The 15,976-nt window shown below is 37.9% G+C and overlaps 1 protein-coding gene across 1 annotated transcript in view; it reads left to right on the top strand.

Annotated features, from left to right (window-relative positions):
• Nucleotides 1–14,971: 14,971 nt before the first annotated feature.
• Nucleotides 14,972–15,976, top strand: part of LOC129224542 (organic cation transporter 1-like) — a 71,483-nt gene continuing 70,478 nt past the window's right edge. The window contains exon 1 of the mRNA XM_054859017.1: nucleotides 14,972–15,096. The gene's annotated coding sequence lies outside the window, so the exon portion shown is untranslated. The remainder of the gene's footprint in view (nucleotides 15,097–15,976) is intronic.

Consider the following 15,976-nt stretch of genomic DNA (forward strand, 5'->3'; position numbering starts at 1 on the left):
AAGTAATGTCTTGTATACTAATGGTATATTTTCAGCTTTGAAGATTTGAAAAGAAAACAAAACCACATCCTAATTAGTGGGGGTTAAGTAGTTAATTCTAAGGAAGTGATTAAAAGCATAAGACACTTGTAGGTTGCAGTGGCGGATCTAGACGATCCTCTTGGGAGGGGCGATTGGCTAATAAACTTAGGGGGAGGGGGGGAGGTGACTAACTGAAAATGATTTTTTTTTTAAGTTTAAAAACTGAAGTATGCCTTTTTTTTAATTTGTGATTAAAAGAGTTTAATTTTAATTGAATGATACTACTGCTTTGGATACAAAGAATGAAAAGTTAAAACTTCAAAATAAGAAGGAAAAAAAAGAGTAAGTAAGGGTGGCAGTATCAAGTTTTTGCGCCGTCTCAGAAAAATCGAAGATCCGCCACTGGGCAATCCCCCAAAAATTTTGTTCTAAAAACGCAGTTTTATACGATCTTTGGTGGTATAAGGAAGAAAGGGAGAGCTTGAGGTTCCTTTCCGAAATTTTTCGAAATTGAAGCTTCAACAATGCAGTTGCATTTCGATATTGGAGTTCCGAAATACGATTTTAGAGTATTTTTAATGATGCTTGAGAAAGGGCGGTTCAGAGGCTTTCCCCCTAAAAATTTTGGAAATTAAGTCTTAAAGTGCAATTGTGGCTCATCTATGGTGACATTAGGAAAAAGCATGGGTTTCAGAACTTTTCCCTAGAAATATTTTGATATTGAAGGGCCAAAAACACAGTGTTAGGTGATTTTTGAAACTGACGAAGTCCTAAAAACGTTTGGTGTACATTCAGAGAGCTCTTAGCCATCCAGCTTTGAGATTCTTTTGGCTCAGCAGTAAAGCATCACAAAGGTCCATGGATCAAACATTGCCATGGACACGCTTCATTCACTCTGCTTCCACATTTGTACTCCACGTGTTGTTGACCCAGCTACTCAAAAAATGGCGCCATGTAAAGCAGCAACAGGCCCCACATCGACAGCATGAAACTGCAACTGGAATCTCGTTGCTTACGCCTGAACGCCTGGTTTCTCGGCGCCCCATCTGATCCAAATACTGCTCTCTCGCTTCCCCGTTCCATCACTTACAAGGAGAGGTTACGGTCTCGGAAATTCAGATCGGGATGAGATTTGGCAGATTAGTAGTATCCCTTAAGGGTACTCTCAGGGTAAAGTAATAAAGCGCACTAGCCATAAAATTCCGAGAAAACAGCCTTTAAAGATTTACGCGCAACTTATAAACTAGTTGAGATTATTCAGAAACAAGTGTCCGGCGGTCATGTGGGCAGCGTTCTGGCGTTCCATGCGGTCGATCCGAATTCAAATCCACTGCAAGTTTCTTTTTTGTTTATTTATAAAGTAACTGTTACAGCTTTGTGCAATTTGAATTGAAGATAATGCGAAATTTTAAACACGTAAAGCACTTTAATAGAGAAAATGGAGATAGATTAAATCGATACAAGTTAAAATTTGAATTACATTGGCTACAAAATTACTGTAGAGCTTAATTTATAGATGATTTTTAACAATATAGTTGTGATTTATGTACATACACCAGAATGATATTTATCATAAAAGCATGGAAAACAAAAACTGTTATGACATCTCGCACAATTTATAAAGGAAGATTGCTTACAGGAGCAGCTTTTTTGTGAAAGAGTCGTTGGAAAACATACTTCATTTACATTCAGGAAAATTTCTCTTTTGTCAGAAAGTTTAGAAGCATACCAGGCATATCGAATCATTTTATCAAAAATTGGCGATGACAGTTGATGATGGACAATTGATTGTATTTTTATGCAGTCTTCACGGGTATTTATTTCTCTATTATTTTCAACGAGATACGTGCAATTTTGTATCCGTTTTATCAAATTCTTTACCTGTCTATAAAAATAGACGTCGCAAGGTTGAACAAGTGGAGTACATTTTGGTGTAATCACTTTAACTGTACAAGTTGGAGATTTTTCATCATCCTGGAAAATTTGGTCGTATAGTTCAGGTTTTGTTTGTCCTCCCCAAGAGTCGATAATCAATAGAAATTCTTCTTTTCCCACATAAAACTTCAAGCAACGGTTCAAAAATTCGATGTATAGTCCTGTCGTTAGCTTTCCTGATTTCGAAGATGTTATTATGATATTTTTATATTTTTGCGAGTATTCATTAATTGTTTTTTGAATTCGGGGGCCAAAAATACCAGTTGCTTCTTGTAAACAAACAAATACAAGGGGCAGAACTTTTCCAGACAGGGTAAGAGAGTATTGAGCGGTGTATGAATGCGTTACTCTATTCATGTCGTGCCTTTTGACGAAAATAGTTTTACTTCCCTTTTGAGCCAAAGTCCTGTTGTACACCGACTGATACTGACATCCTGGAAAAAGGAAATGGGAATTAAAATATTTTGCCAAAAGCAGGCGCGGATCCAGAGAGAGGGTCGTGAGGGGGGGGGGTCCATGACCCATCTTTCAAATGACCAAATATAGAATAAAATTGCATTTTTGGGACATATTTCGAAAAAAATTGCCCATTTCGCACAAAAATTACCCTTTTACCCTTTTCGAAAATGACCTCCTCCTAAACCAGAAGCTGGATCCGCCCTTGGTCTGAAGATCGTAAAATAAGTTTTTAATTGCTTACCTGTTTGGTCAGTATTGATAACATAATCGTTTTCGAAATTCGGTATCAACTTTAGCGTCTGGATTACAAAAGTGTCTGCAGAAGCCAAAGTTTCTTCGATCGTCGCAGTTTCTCTTTTTGATACAAATTTTGTGACTTTTCGTTGACGAATGGCATGCTTCCTTTTGAATTTTTTACCCAACTGTCAGATGCTTTAAATTCAAAATCTGTAAACTGTCGTGCTGCTGCTAAAGCCCACTGTTGCAAGTTCCGAGTAGTAACTTGTTGATAATTCTCTCGAGCTTCTAGAAAACGATCATATGTCCAAGAATTGATTACATCGTATTTATCGAATAGATTTCCTCCATTTTTTATTTCTTTCTCCCATTGCGATAAATATTCATTTTTTTTTAACCGACTGCATCCTTTCTTTTGTAATGTTTGTAGATTCCATGTGGGGTGAGCCGCTGCTATGTTCACAACTTTAATTTTGTAATCCAAAGGAAGATGCTCTACCTCTCTTCTTTTTTTCTCTTCTGGTTCGTATTCAGCTGATGAGCTTTGAATTTCGACTTGCTCAAAAGGTTCCTCCTCACAGTTTTCATTTTCATGAGCAAGTTCGTCATCAGTTACAAATATTTTTTCAACCAGCATATCCATAGTACGTTCATAAATTTCTTCGCCCATTAACATTGCTTCACGTGAAATTGAACTTGATGATTCTGATGCAATCAAATGATTTTCAGTAAGCAAGCTCTCGTAATAAACGACCGCATCTTTTAATCTCTGCTTCAACATTTCACTGTGCAATGAATTTTGATCCATTTTGCCAACAGATTTTATTTGTTTCAGGGTTACTTCAATGATCGACCATTTCGATTCACAATATTTTAAAAACTGAAATCCTTTTTCACGGTATAGAATGTTCCATTCTAATATACAGCACAGACGATAAATAAATTTAATGATGAAAACAAATATGATCATTGCAGACGATAATAGATAGAAAATAAAGAGTTGAATATTCAATGTAAAATACAGCAGGCGATAAATTTACAAATAACAGAATCAAGGAGCAAAATCATTGCTCAATAAGGACGGTTAGGGTTTTTAAAATTTGACTACCTGCTTATGTGCAATAAAACAATATTCTAACTCATCCACAAAGAAACTGATTATGTATTTATTGCAAAAATCATTTACTTCGTCTAAGTTTATAATATCTAAAAATGTGTAATCACTTCTTTGTGAGAATAGTAAATAGAGTTTTAATGTACTATCACATTAAAAATACATCATATTTTTAAAATTAAGAATTACCTTCAATTCAAGCTGCAAAAAGCGGTAATAGTCATTTTATAAATGAACAAAAAAGAAACTTGCAGTGGATTTGAACCCCGATCGGCCGCACGGAACGCCAGAACGCTGCCCACATGACCACCGGACACTTGTTTCTGAATAATCTCTACTAGTTTATAAGTTGCGCGTAAATCTTTAAAGGCTGTTTTCTCGGAATTTTATGGGTAGTGCGCTTTATTACTTTACCCTGAGAGTACCCTTAAGGGATACTACTAATCTGCCAAATCTCATCCCGATCTGAATTTCCGAGACCGTAACCTCTCCTTGTTAGGGTTATGTGATTTATATTCAGAGAGCACTCAACCCATCTTTGCCCCCGAGCCTTAAGATTATTTTGGCTCCAGTAAAGTACTGGTTTAGCATCACAAAAGTCTGTTGATCAAACCCAGCCATTGACACCTCACTCACACTCTTCACGTCCACATCCCCCACAAAAGCAATTGAAGATCTTCTTTTAAAACGTTAGGAGATGGGACGGGGATCAGAACTACGATCCAAAAAATTCTTGAAATTGAAGTCCAAAAACGTAATTTTAGACGAACTTTGGTAATCGGAGGTTAGGGGACCTTTTCCCGAAAATTGCTCCAAAACGGAGTCTTAATAGCGCTATTGCGGGCAATCTTTGGCAGCGTTAAAAAAGCGATGCAGTTGAAGAACTCTCCCTCCACTTTTCAATATTGAAGTTTCCAAAGGTAAAATTTTAGACGATCCTAAATGGTGGAATGGGATAAGGGTTCTCCCGCGAAAAATTTCCAAACTTGAAGTTCTAAAAAATCAACTTTAGTTCTTCTTTAATGACAAAAGATGAAAGCATAGGGTTCAGAACTCTCCCCCTGGAAATGCGTTGATATTGAAGTTCCAGAAAGGCAATTTTCGGCGTATTTTTGCGATATTAGGAGGAGAGATTATGTCGTCTTCCCACGGAAATTTTTCGGAACTGGAGTCTTAAAAACTCGATTGAAAAATTCAACTTTGCTAACGTTAGGGTAAGGGATGGATTGAAAGAAACCTCTTACGCATTTTTTTTAGCTTGAAGCCCCAAGAGTGTAAAATTTCAGATGATCTAACAATGACAAGGGAGAAGAGACTCTTCCTTTTAAAATTTTTGGAATTCGAGTCCTGAAAACTCAACTGGAGGTGATTTTTGTAATGTACGGGGGGGGGATTCGGTGGTCTCTCCCTGAAATTTTTTTGAATTTCCAAACCTTTTGGGAGGAGGGTCCAATTGTCCCCCCCCCCCCCCCACCCCGTGGATCCGCCATTGGTAGGTTGCAAGTCAGGATGGAATCTCGTCCTATTGCCCCTCCTCCTCCCTCATCTTCCTTCTGGTGACTGCCTTGCTCTCATTAATTTTGCGTTTGTCTAGTTCTGCTTTCAGTATTAAACAAACACAACAGTCTAAGTCTAAGGTAGTTTAGTCGTGTTTCAGTGAAACTTTACTGGTAAATTTTTAACCTATCCATTGCATTCAGGGAGAAATACTTTGCTGGTAGCGGAAGCAAACAATGAGGCAGGTCCACATTTGCCACTTTAATGAATAACTCATTCGATTGTCGCTTCAGTTTACGAGCGTTCAGTTCACATTTATCTGATTGGCGCTGTTTTCAATCATTCCAGCGCAAGGTGGATACAAGGGAAGGGCGGTAGGGGCGATCACCCCTCTCTTGAGGGACCCTGTAAAGGTAATTTTTCCAAAACGGAAGCCCTAAAACACAAGTGTAGGCCCTTTTTGATGACGTTAAGGAAAGGAATGGAGTTCAAATCTCCCTCCCGGAAACTTTTCGGAACTGAAATTTCCAAAGGGCAATTTTGGAGGATCTTCGGCGATGTTAGTAGGAGGTGTTTAGAGGTCTTCGCCCAGACATTTCGCAGAATTAAGTCTTGAAGACGCAATTGTAGACATCTTAGGTTGTGGGGATAGAATGGGGTTCAGAGATTTGCTCTAGTAATTTCTTGAAACTGGTCTCAAAAAGCGCAATTTTTGACTACCTTCGAAGATGTTAGGGGAGGGAATTTCGGAACATTCCCAGGGAATTATTACGAAATGGAAGTTCTAAAACACAATTTTAGAATTCCTCTTTCAACGGAAAAGGAAAGGAAGAGGTTTGAGGACCTCCTTGGCAGAATTCCTATTTTTTAGTTGTTTTAACTAAAAGCGCTGTCGCACAACGCACCCCCCTCCCCCCAAGCACGTGTAATAAGCTACGTTGTAAAAGGTAAGGTAAAATATCAACCGCCCCCTGCTTGAAGTATTTCTGGATCCGTCCATAGCGCCAAGCAGCCAATCGTATGATCAAGTATATCAAGTCGCGTTGTTTACTTCCACAATCTCTTCTCATTGAATGCATTGTAGGTAACTGAAGAACGAAACAATGATGGTTTAATGACTGGGACACATTTTTTCTGGCAAATAAATTTTAAATACGAAAACATTGTGTCGATGAAGAACGTACAGTTTTCTTTTTTCCAACGCTCTAAATAAAAAAAATAAAAAAAAGTGTCCACGCTTCCGCTCCGATTCCTAATCCGATATCTAGTGCCCTACTTCCCCAGTGAAAGCCAGCGATAAATCGGAAGCTCTTGCTTCCCGTAATAACAAAATTGTCCTCCATTCAATTCTTATTTATGTCCTCACCACGGACGAAATGATAAGTGTCGGTTATTCTGAACAAGAAGAAGAGGTAGTATCAGTCAAGGTGCTGGGGTCGATGATTAACCCCTCACTCTCCTAGAACCCCTGGGTTGATGATTTAATGCCAATTTTATCAAGTTAATATAGTGAGTAGTTGTAATTTTAGCTAGCCTGTTTGAAATCAGGCTCCTTAGGGACTGTCCACAAATGACGTCACGCTCTGCGGGAGAGGGAGGTTTGGGAAGATGTGACAGTTTGTGACAAAAGGGAGGGAGGGGTTGCAAAGAAATGTGACTTCACATATTTTTTTATACAAATATGTATATGAAAAATAGCGTGACATGAAAGGGGGTGGAAGGAAAGTGAAGTGACACCTCACGTATTTTTTAAAACAAATATGTTGATGAAATGTGTCAAGGGGAAAGAAGGGGGTTACAAGAAGTGTGACTTAAATTTTTTATGCAAATATGTTTATGAAAAGTAGCGTGTAATGTGACAAGGGGAGAGGGGACAAGAAGTGTGACCTCACATACTTTTTATACAAATATGTTTATGGTAAATAGCGTGACATGTGACAGAGTTAAGGAAGGAGGCACCAAGAAATGTGACATCACATTTTTTTACACAACTATGTCAATGAAAAATAGTGTGACATGTGGGAGGGGGAGGAGGGGGACGGAGGGTGAAGTGAGGCACATTGACACAAATGGGGGGGAGGGGGCGGAAGTCAAAAATGTTTTTTTAAAATGTGAAATCCTTTATCGGCTGCCTCTTATTTCAAAGTTTTCCTGGTGCGGGGGCGAAAGGTGCTTAGACGTTTACACTTAGTACATTTTATAGGAAAACCAACAAAGTACGTGCTCAAATGCATATTAGCACCGTGAATCGAAAATCCAGGGGAGAAGGGCAATTGACGCTAACCCACTTGGACTTATGTAGAAATCGTTTTAACAAAAGTAAGTCACTGAAATTTAATGGACACGTTACATGATTAAAGGAAAAAGAGACATGAAATAAGAAAACGCTAGGTCAAATTTTTTCAACCACGTCAGAAAGAAGCTTATGCGAAAAAACAACAATCTAGTTATGAAAATTTTTATTTTATTATAGAATTCAGTCTATTGTCTTTTCATTTGCTTTAGACAGATGTTCAAAGCCTGTTCCATAATAACCAAAAAGGTTTTTCTGTTTTGCAGCCCAAAGGGCGCGAAATAAAAAAGGGTGCAAAAAAAAGTGCAAAATGAAAATATTAATAAATATATAAATTTTAAAAAAAAGAAAGAAAAAACGATGGTACACAGGTTTACAGGTTTAAAGAAAAGGAAAAAAATAAATAAATTGATAATTTAAGAAAAGGAATTGTCACCAAAAAATAAAGTAAACAAAATAAATTTATAAAAAAATGGAAAAAAAAAATTAAAAAGTTATTCATGCTTGAGGATGCATAGGCGGGAGGTCGCATCGAACAGTGAGCCGATGGGCCGGCAGGCCAGTCCGATCTTGGAGCTCTCGCCTGGCGGTTAAAATGTAAACTAAAATTTTATTATTGCGGTTCTCGTTTTTATCTTGAAGGTCGTTCATAAATGATATCACGCTTTGAGGGGAAAGTTCGTGAAATTGTGACAGTCCGTTGCAGGAGGGGTGGAGGGGGGGGGCAGGAAGTATGAAATTACTTCATCTTTCATTTGGTTGAAATCAAAACATTTTTTTAAACATTACGTTTATGATTAAGAGCGTGACGTGTGACCTTGTGACGAAGAGAGGGGGTGAGGTGAATTGTGAAAAGGCTTCATGGAAAACGGAGGAGAGGAGACAAATGTGGTGAAAAAAAAAGTGACATTATTTATGAACAGCACCTTGGTCCATGTAGCGTTTCTCCCAAGTTTTAGTAGCAAACGTTTGTTAGAACGAGTTCTAAGAAGGTCTAAACAGAGTAACTTTAATTGCAACTAACCCTGATTTTATATACCGGGTGATTCAGCAGTCAGGACCAACTTTTAAAATGTAAAAAATAATTCAAAAACGAATAAGAACAAAACGATGCGGTGAGCACTAAACGGATGGAAAAGAAGTCATGTTTTATCTGGCAACAGACCAAAAACAGTTCAGTTTGTGACCAACAGATGGCACTGTACGGTTTCTGATCTAAGATCATGCAAAGCAACGAACGATATAAAAAGGAGCAACGGCATCAGGTCATGGTAGTCGAAGCTAATATGCATCATATTGCTGTCTATGGTTGAGAAAGCCCGTTTTGCTGAACTGTATTACAAGAATTGTTGAGAAATAAAAAGTTATAGTGCCATCTGTTGGTCGAAAACAGAACTATTTTTGTTTCGCTGCCACACAAAACCCGACTTCTTTTCGATCCGTTCAGTGCAAACCGAATCTTTTTACCTTCATTTGTTTTTGAATTATTCATCTTAAAAGTTGGTCCTGATTTTTGGATCACCCTGTACGTACTTGTAAGAACTATTATGAATCACCCCCGCCCTCAATAGAAAATTCTGTTCGCACCATTGCGACCAGCCATCAGGGACCGACCAATGGGAAGGGGCACCGCCTAAAAGTTCAAACGAAGAATTTTCTCCATTTAATGTTTCAATATCTCAAGCATCGAACTAATGCATGCAATATGCCAACGGCCCGGTTGTGACATCTAGAGACTGTAGTTTCATTCTTGTTATGGACTCATCTGTCTAGAATAGTCAGTTACCGAGCTGGAGGCATATGCCATCTTATTGAAGCACAGCGCGACAACAAACTGGTAGATAAAGTCACCAGTTCATCTAGTAATTCAGCTCACCAGCGATCAGCGAGTGTTTGCAGTCATGGTGTAGTTCAACTCATAAATTGAAGTATCAAGCAATAAAATGCAACCCTTACTTCAGAATACACAAGCTTTGAATTTAATTTGCGAGTTGAACGGCATCATGGCTGTGGACAGTTGCTGGTGAGTTAAATTTACTTTAGCTAGCAGTTTGTTGGCACTCTGTTTCAATAAGATGACATCTGTCCTCACACACACAGGACGGTTATTCCATATTCCTGACTGATCAGTCAATAATAAGGACGTGACTGTCGGACTGTCGGTATATTGCCTGTAGTACTGCCTTCGCCAAGAACGGAAACAAGGGAGGGGCGATCGCCCCCTCTTTGAGCCAAGGTACAGGAACTCCCCCGTGGCATATTTTCGATTTTGAAGTTCCAAAAACATTTTTAGATGATCTTATATGTTGTTAGGAGAAAAACAACTCTTTCGGGGAGTTTTTTCGGAATTGAAGTTTTGAAAACGCAATTTTAACCCAATTCTTATTATTTTAGAGAAAGAGATTTAAACTTTCTACAGGAACTTTTACGAAATTGAAGCTACAAAAGCTCAATTTTAGACCATCTTAGAGATGATATTAGATAAGGTTCGGGTACTCTCCTCTGAAAAATATTCGGAATCGAAATCTAAAAGACGAAGTCGTAGAACACTTTTGATCATGTTGAGGAATGGGATAGGGTTTAGAGCACTTCTTAAGAAATTTTCAGAAATTAAACTAAAAAAAAAGTAATTTTAGACACTCTTCCATGACGTTAGAAGAAGAATGTAAGGAAACGAAAAAAAAGGGTAATTAATAAACATCGCCCCTCCTTGAAAATTTTCTGGATCCGCCCTTGACCTTAGCCTTGGCTAAAGGGTACAACAGCAACAGTAAAAGCAGTAAAAGGTTAACTTACTGCTTATCGAATAAATATTTATCTTCCTTGGAACGTATTTTTGATCAGTTATATTTTAACACATTGACTGCTATTATGTTCAGAATTATGCTGTATGCGCTAGGGACGAGATAACTCGTCCTCCAGCCAACACGTTCTATATTTTTTTCAGCGGGTTCCATTGGCTTTCCTGGCTGTTCTGCCGCGCATAGACGAACATTTAGACAAGGTAAAGAAAGAGAACACAAGATGGCCACTACTGCGTTTGCTGTGAAAACATTTTCTGATGCAAGCAGTCGTGCGCGCGATCAAATAAGAAAGCGCGCGAGTTTTTGTGCTGCAGTCTGCGAGCAAATAAAAATGTAAAATGAGCAAACGTAAATCTATGTCACTCGAAGATGCAGTGAAATATGTTACTTTATCGGATGATGAATTAGTTGACGATGATGACATCGACAGGGATCGCGTTATCATGCAAAACATGTGCGTCCAAACCTACCTTATGTGTTGTCCCTTGCTTTGAAAAATATCACAGCGTAGAAAATTTCTAGAAAAAAATATGTAGAATTTGTTTTGTATGCTGTGTTATTCATGAAAAAGTCCAATAAAACTGTTTTCTTTCAAATTGTTTCAAATAATTAGCTTAGCGCAGCAAGTCCATATATAAGCTGTCGACGACGCAGTCAATGTGTTAAATAATTATTTCACTCAATTTGAAAAATTTTCCTTGTTCTACTGAAATACTGTTAAATGTAAAGTTCACGAACGACCCCTGTCGTTCAAACGTAGAGTCTTTCCTAAGTGTTTAGGAGCCTGCGCCTTCCTTTTAGTTTAAAGGTTAGCATTCAAATCCGTTTTGATATTTGCGTGCGGGAAGTATTATGGAGACAAATAGTGAGTCCGTAAGCCAGGATAAGGTATAACTACATGGAATATACCAACAACCCAGTTTTGCCATACAGAGACTGCAGTTTCATCCTTGTTATGGACTCCTTGACCCCTTCAGACCAGGTGTCCGGTATACCGGACAACCACTTTAAACAGCTGCTAATCATTTAATAATTGATTTAATTAGTTGATTTTTTTTTTGTAGTTGACTCTTTACATTCTGCTTATTATAATCTGGGAAATAATTTTTCGTTTTGGGATTGACAGCACTGACATATAAGGATTGAGAGATGGAGAGTGGCTCATTTTTCCAACCATGGATTTTCATCTGAAAAGCGAGTTTTTTTTCCTGATTTTTCTAAAAATATATAATTTTTATTAATCGTTTCAAACGCTTATATTACGTTTTATAATTGTTTGTAGAACATTTTATAATGAAGTTTGTTTGGTACTTTATCATTTTTGTATATGAAATATTGATTTCAAAAATATAAGTTTGGAATACTGGACGTGCCATAACTCTTTTCATTTTTCTCCTACAAACTCAAAATTTTGTCTAAAAGATACCTTTTACCATAATACACTCTGTACCAAATATCAGCATTTTTGGTCCAATATTTCATAATTCCAACTGAAGGGGTTAATCTGGAATGAACAATAACTGAGCTACAGGCAGATGTCATCTCATTGCAGCTGAGAGTGCCGATAAATAGGCAGCTTAACTAAATTTACTTACTGTTTCATACCCAAGTTTTGCATTCAATTGATGAGTTGAACCACTCAACCGCACCATTGCTGCGGATTCTCGCTGGTGTTAAACTTAATTTAACCACCAGTTCGTTGGTGTTTTCTGTTTCAATGAGATTACATCTGCCTCTAGCTCAGTTAATTGACTATTCCAGACTGATGAGCTCATAATAAGAACGAAACTGGTCTTTGGACGACACCTGTGCTGGATCAGGGATTGCTCCGTTTCTGGTCTGGATCAAATAATCAGAGCTGCTTCAATGTCCCATCCAACTGGTTACCAGGGGTTCTCAAACTTTTTCGACTCACGGCATCCTTTGACGAAAACGAATTTCCTCGCGGCACCCTAGCCTATCTCTATTACAATGAGCTAAATAAGGCTATCCTAATGTTTATTATAAGGAAATAACACGACCAATTATGACTGAATTGGCACCAGCTTTTGCATATTCATCAGATAGCCTTATTGGGCTACAATCTACTTTTCGTATGAAAACGAGCTTATGTGTGCATCACATGACTTCCTTTTACTCCAATTTAATGTCATTTCCCCATTATTGGCATTTTTAATGTGATTCAATGGTTTACTCTCTAAATATCACCAACAGTGGATAAATTGAAACCAAATTTAAAATTAAAAAAAAAATCGCCAAATTTGTCATCAAGTTGGCGATAAAACTTGGCGACCAAAAAACTGGCGATGTATCACCAAGTGTCCGACAAATTATAACACCACTTGAGTTTACATCGAAATTAACAATGATTTCCCCCCAAAAAGGGGCAAACACCCCCTTGGGAACATCCGAATGCAACCAAAAGGGAAGGTGAGCAACTAAGCCCCACTAGGAGTCTACGTACCAAACTTCAACTTTCTAGGACATACCTTTTTTGAGTTATGCGAGATACATACGCACATACACACAAACACACACACGCACATACCTACGTACATACGGACGTCACCAGAAAATTCGTTGTAATTAACTCGGGGGTAGTCAAAATGGATATTTCAGGTGTCTGTAGGTTCCTAGGCATTTTTGAGTGAAAATTTTTTTCACGAATACAATACTTCCTTTTTTGTAAAAGGAAGTAAAAATAACTGTAAATAAAGGCATTTCTGTCTTTGAATTTGTCAACTACATAAACTAGGCTCCAAGGACAATAAACAACTTTTTCCATGCTATTGCTATATTCTTGCGTGGTATTCAAAAACTGCTTGTTGAAAAGGCTTAATCATCAGTCAGGGTTTATGTTGACGATGAAGATACGATACAGCGAACGTTTATTATGCTACATCAAAAAATGGCTTTATTTGTCTACAAGGCCCTTTTTTAATACTCTCTCCAAACATATATACAGGGTGGTTATAATTAAAGTTACCCTGTTTACACCCCTCTAGTGACCGTTCTACACATCGGATTTCGATGAAACTTGGAATATAGATTATATAGACCATGGGGAGCAGGATTATACAATAAAAAAAAATAGTTCAAAAATCGACGATAGGGGGCGCTCTACACACGTAAAATATCCGGCAAAAACCAGCGATGCATTATGCAAATTAAACAAGCTTTAAAAGGCAGAAGTCCACTCATCTTCATTACGATGACTTAGGAAAAGAAAGAGCGAGCCTTACTGATCAAGGTCTTCTATCAGAAGGATAGTAATCTTACTGCCGCACTGCGTGAATAACGAAGATTGAAAGACATACGGAAAGGGCCCATTGTCAAGGCAATTCTTGAAAAAGATCGGGTCTATGGTGGAAGCATACGGACGCGGTGCTTGAGTTAAAGGATAGCAAGGATCCATGTTCATGCTATTGATAGGGCAACCCAACGTGCAACTATGGCTCACGCAATAACACGTTTTGAACACGTGATTGACGCAGATGGAATGCACATTGACCCCAATCCTGTAAATAAAATCGATTTTGTGACACAGTCTCCGTTTTATTTTATACATGCGTCCATTTCTACCCTGGTGGTAGATTTTTGAACTAATTTTTTTTATTGCATAATCCTGCTCCCCATAGTCTATATAATATATATTCCAAGTTTCATCGAAATCCGATGTGTAGAACGGTCACTGGAGAGGTCCAAACAGGGTAACTTTAATTATAACCACCCTGTATATATAGATACCATAGACACTTCGTGGCACCCATTGCCTCTTCTTAGGTACCCAGGGTGCCACAGCACCCAGTTTGAGAACTCTGGGTTATCAACTATCAAAGGGACTTTTGGCCCTCAAACTATGAAGGACTGCGTGCCAGGCGCCTTGCCTTCAGAAGACAACACAATAGATGGTGGTGCCATCTATGGACAGTTCGAGAATTTAGAACCAGGCCAGGGGCCGAATAACTTTCTGGTCTGGCACCCCGGAGGTATCGTTTCACTTGGAGGACATTGTGTCCACGAGCATATTTAACGTCGCCCAGTTACCATTAATGACGACGGTGGATCTTCGACCAGCAAGGATCGAACCCGAGACCCTCCGGTCCCAAGTTCAATGCCTTACCGATCAGGTCACCACGGCCCCAAACCTCTGGGTTAAACCACAAATAGTGGTAGGTACGGGGGACCCTAGAATGAAACGTCTTTGGACGACAAAAGCGGGCTGTCGGTATATTGCACGCATTATTGAAATACTTGCACACACAGGTTTATCTATCTCTCTCTCTCTCTTCAGCAATTTTTGTTTCATTCCCCGTGACAAACAAAGCTGATTTCATTTTTATCCCCTTCCAGGTACACTGGAACATTCTATAATATTCTTAATCTCGCGGCTCCACACATCTTCTTACAGCCTTAATCCAACTGGTCGTCATCTTTAGTCTATCTGCCAATGAACTGGAAAAACCCGAAGTTACGCAAACGGCAGAAAATCTCGTGAAATCGAGGGACACTCGGCCGTTTCCGCGAGCTCCAATCGCGTTGGCGATTCAAGGTTAGCCGTCGCTTCTGCCCGCTCTTTTCGAAAAAGTCCGCATGGCAAGAGATTGAAAAGTCGTTTTCTACCAGAGGCGAGATAGAACTTCTTGTGTTTACGCGCGGAAGGTCCTCTCGTAGTAGTGATGGAAATTGTGTTGGCCTTTTGACAGTGTGCTGAATGTTGTGACAGTTTTCGAAAGGTTCGTAATTTTTTTGTGTTTTTTCCTGTTTCCTTTATTATTATTATTTTTTCTTGTTTTTTGTTTTTTTTCCTTTGATTTTTCTTTCTTTTCTTTTTTTTTTAATTTACGAAAATTAATTTTTTCTTAAATTTTGGATAAAGTTTTTTTTTGGATTTTTTTCTTGTTTTTTGTTGAATTTAGTTTTTTTTTCCTTTTCCTTTTTTTTAAATTAATAAAAATTAACCTTTTTTTTTAATTTTGGAGAAAGTTTGTTTTATTCATTTATTTTATTTATTTATTTATTTTTATTTTTGGATTTTTTCTTGTTTTTTGTTTTATTTAATTTTTTTTTCTTTTCTTTTTTTATAAATTCACGTAAGCTAATCTTTTTCTTAAATTTTGGAGAAAGTTTGTTTTAGATAGAATTTTCATTGAAAGAATATTTATAACATTGATTGCCCGACTCTCCAAATTCTCTCGGCAGACTTCCGAATTTCCTGTTGAAAGAATATTTATAACATTGCATGTCCAACTCTACCCCTTCTCTCGGGAGACTTCCGAATTCATATGCCTTCTCCCGAATCCCCTATTGAAAGAATATTTATAACATAGCATGCCCAACTCTCCCGATTCTTTTGGGAGACTTCCGAATTTCTATGTCTTCTCTAGAATTTCCTAATGAAGGCAGCATCTTCATCAAAACAATGAAATGCCTCAAAAAAGGACAGTAGTTTTAAAAAAAAATCAATTGCTGTACTAGAATTCTTAACTAACAAATTAATAACAATTTTCACATTAACTCATATTGTTTGTTATTTCTAATTCTCTAATTTAAAGAAGTATTTCCCTAATTCTCGAAAGTTGTGCTACAAATTATCTTCGTCAGAAATTTAAAAGC

The sequence above is a fragment of the Uloborus diversus genome, chromosome 6, assembly GCF_026930045.1.
Source record: "Uloborus diversus isolate 005 chromosome 6, Udiv.v.3.1, whole genome shotgun sequence".
In the NCBI taxonomy this organism is placed as follows: domain Eukaryota; kingdom Metazoa; phylum Arthropoda; class Arachnida; order Araneae; family Uloboridae; genus Uloborus; species Uloborus diversus.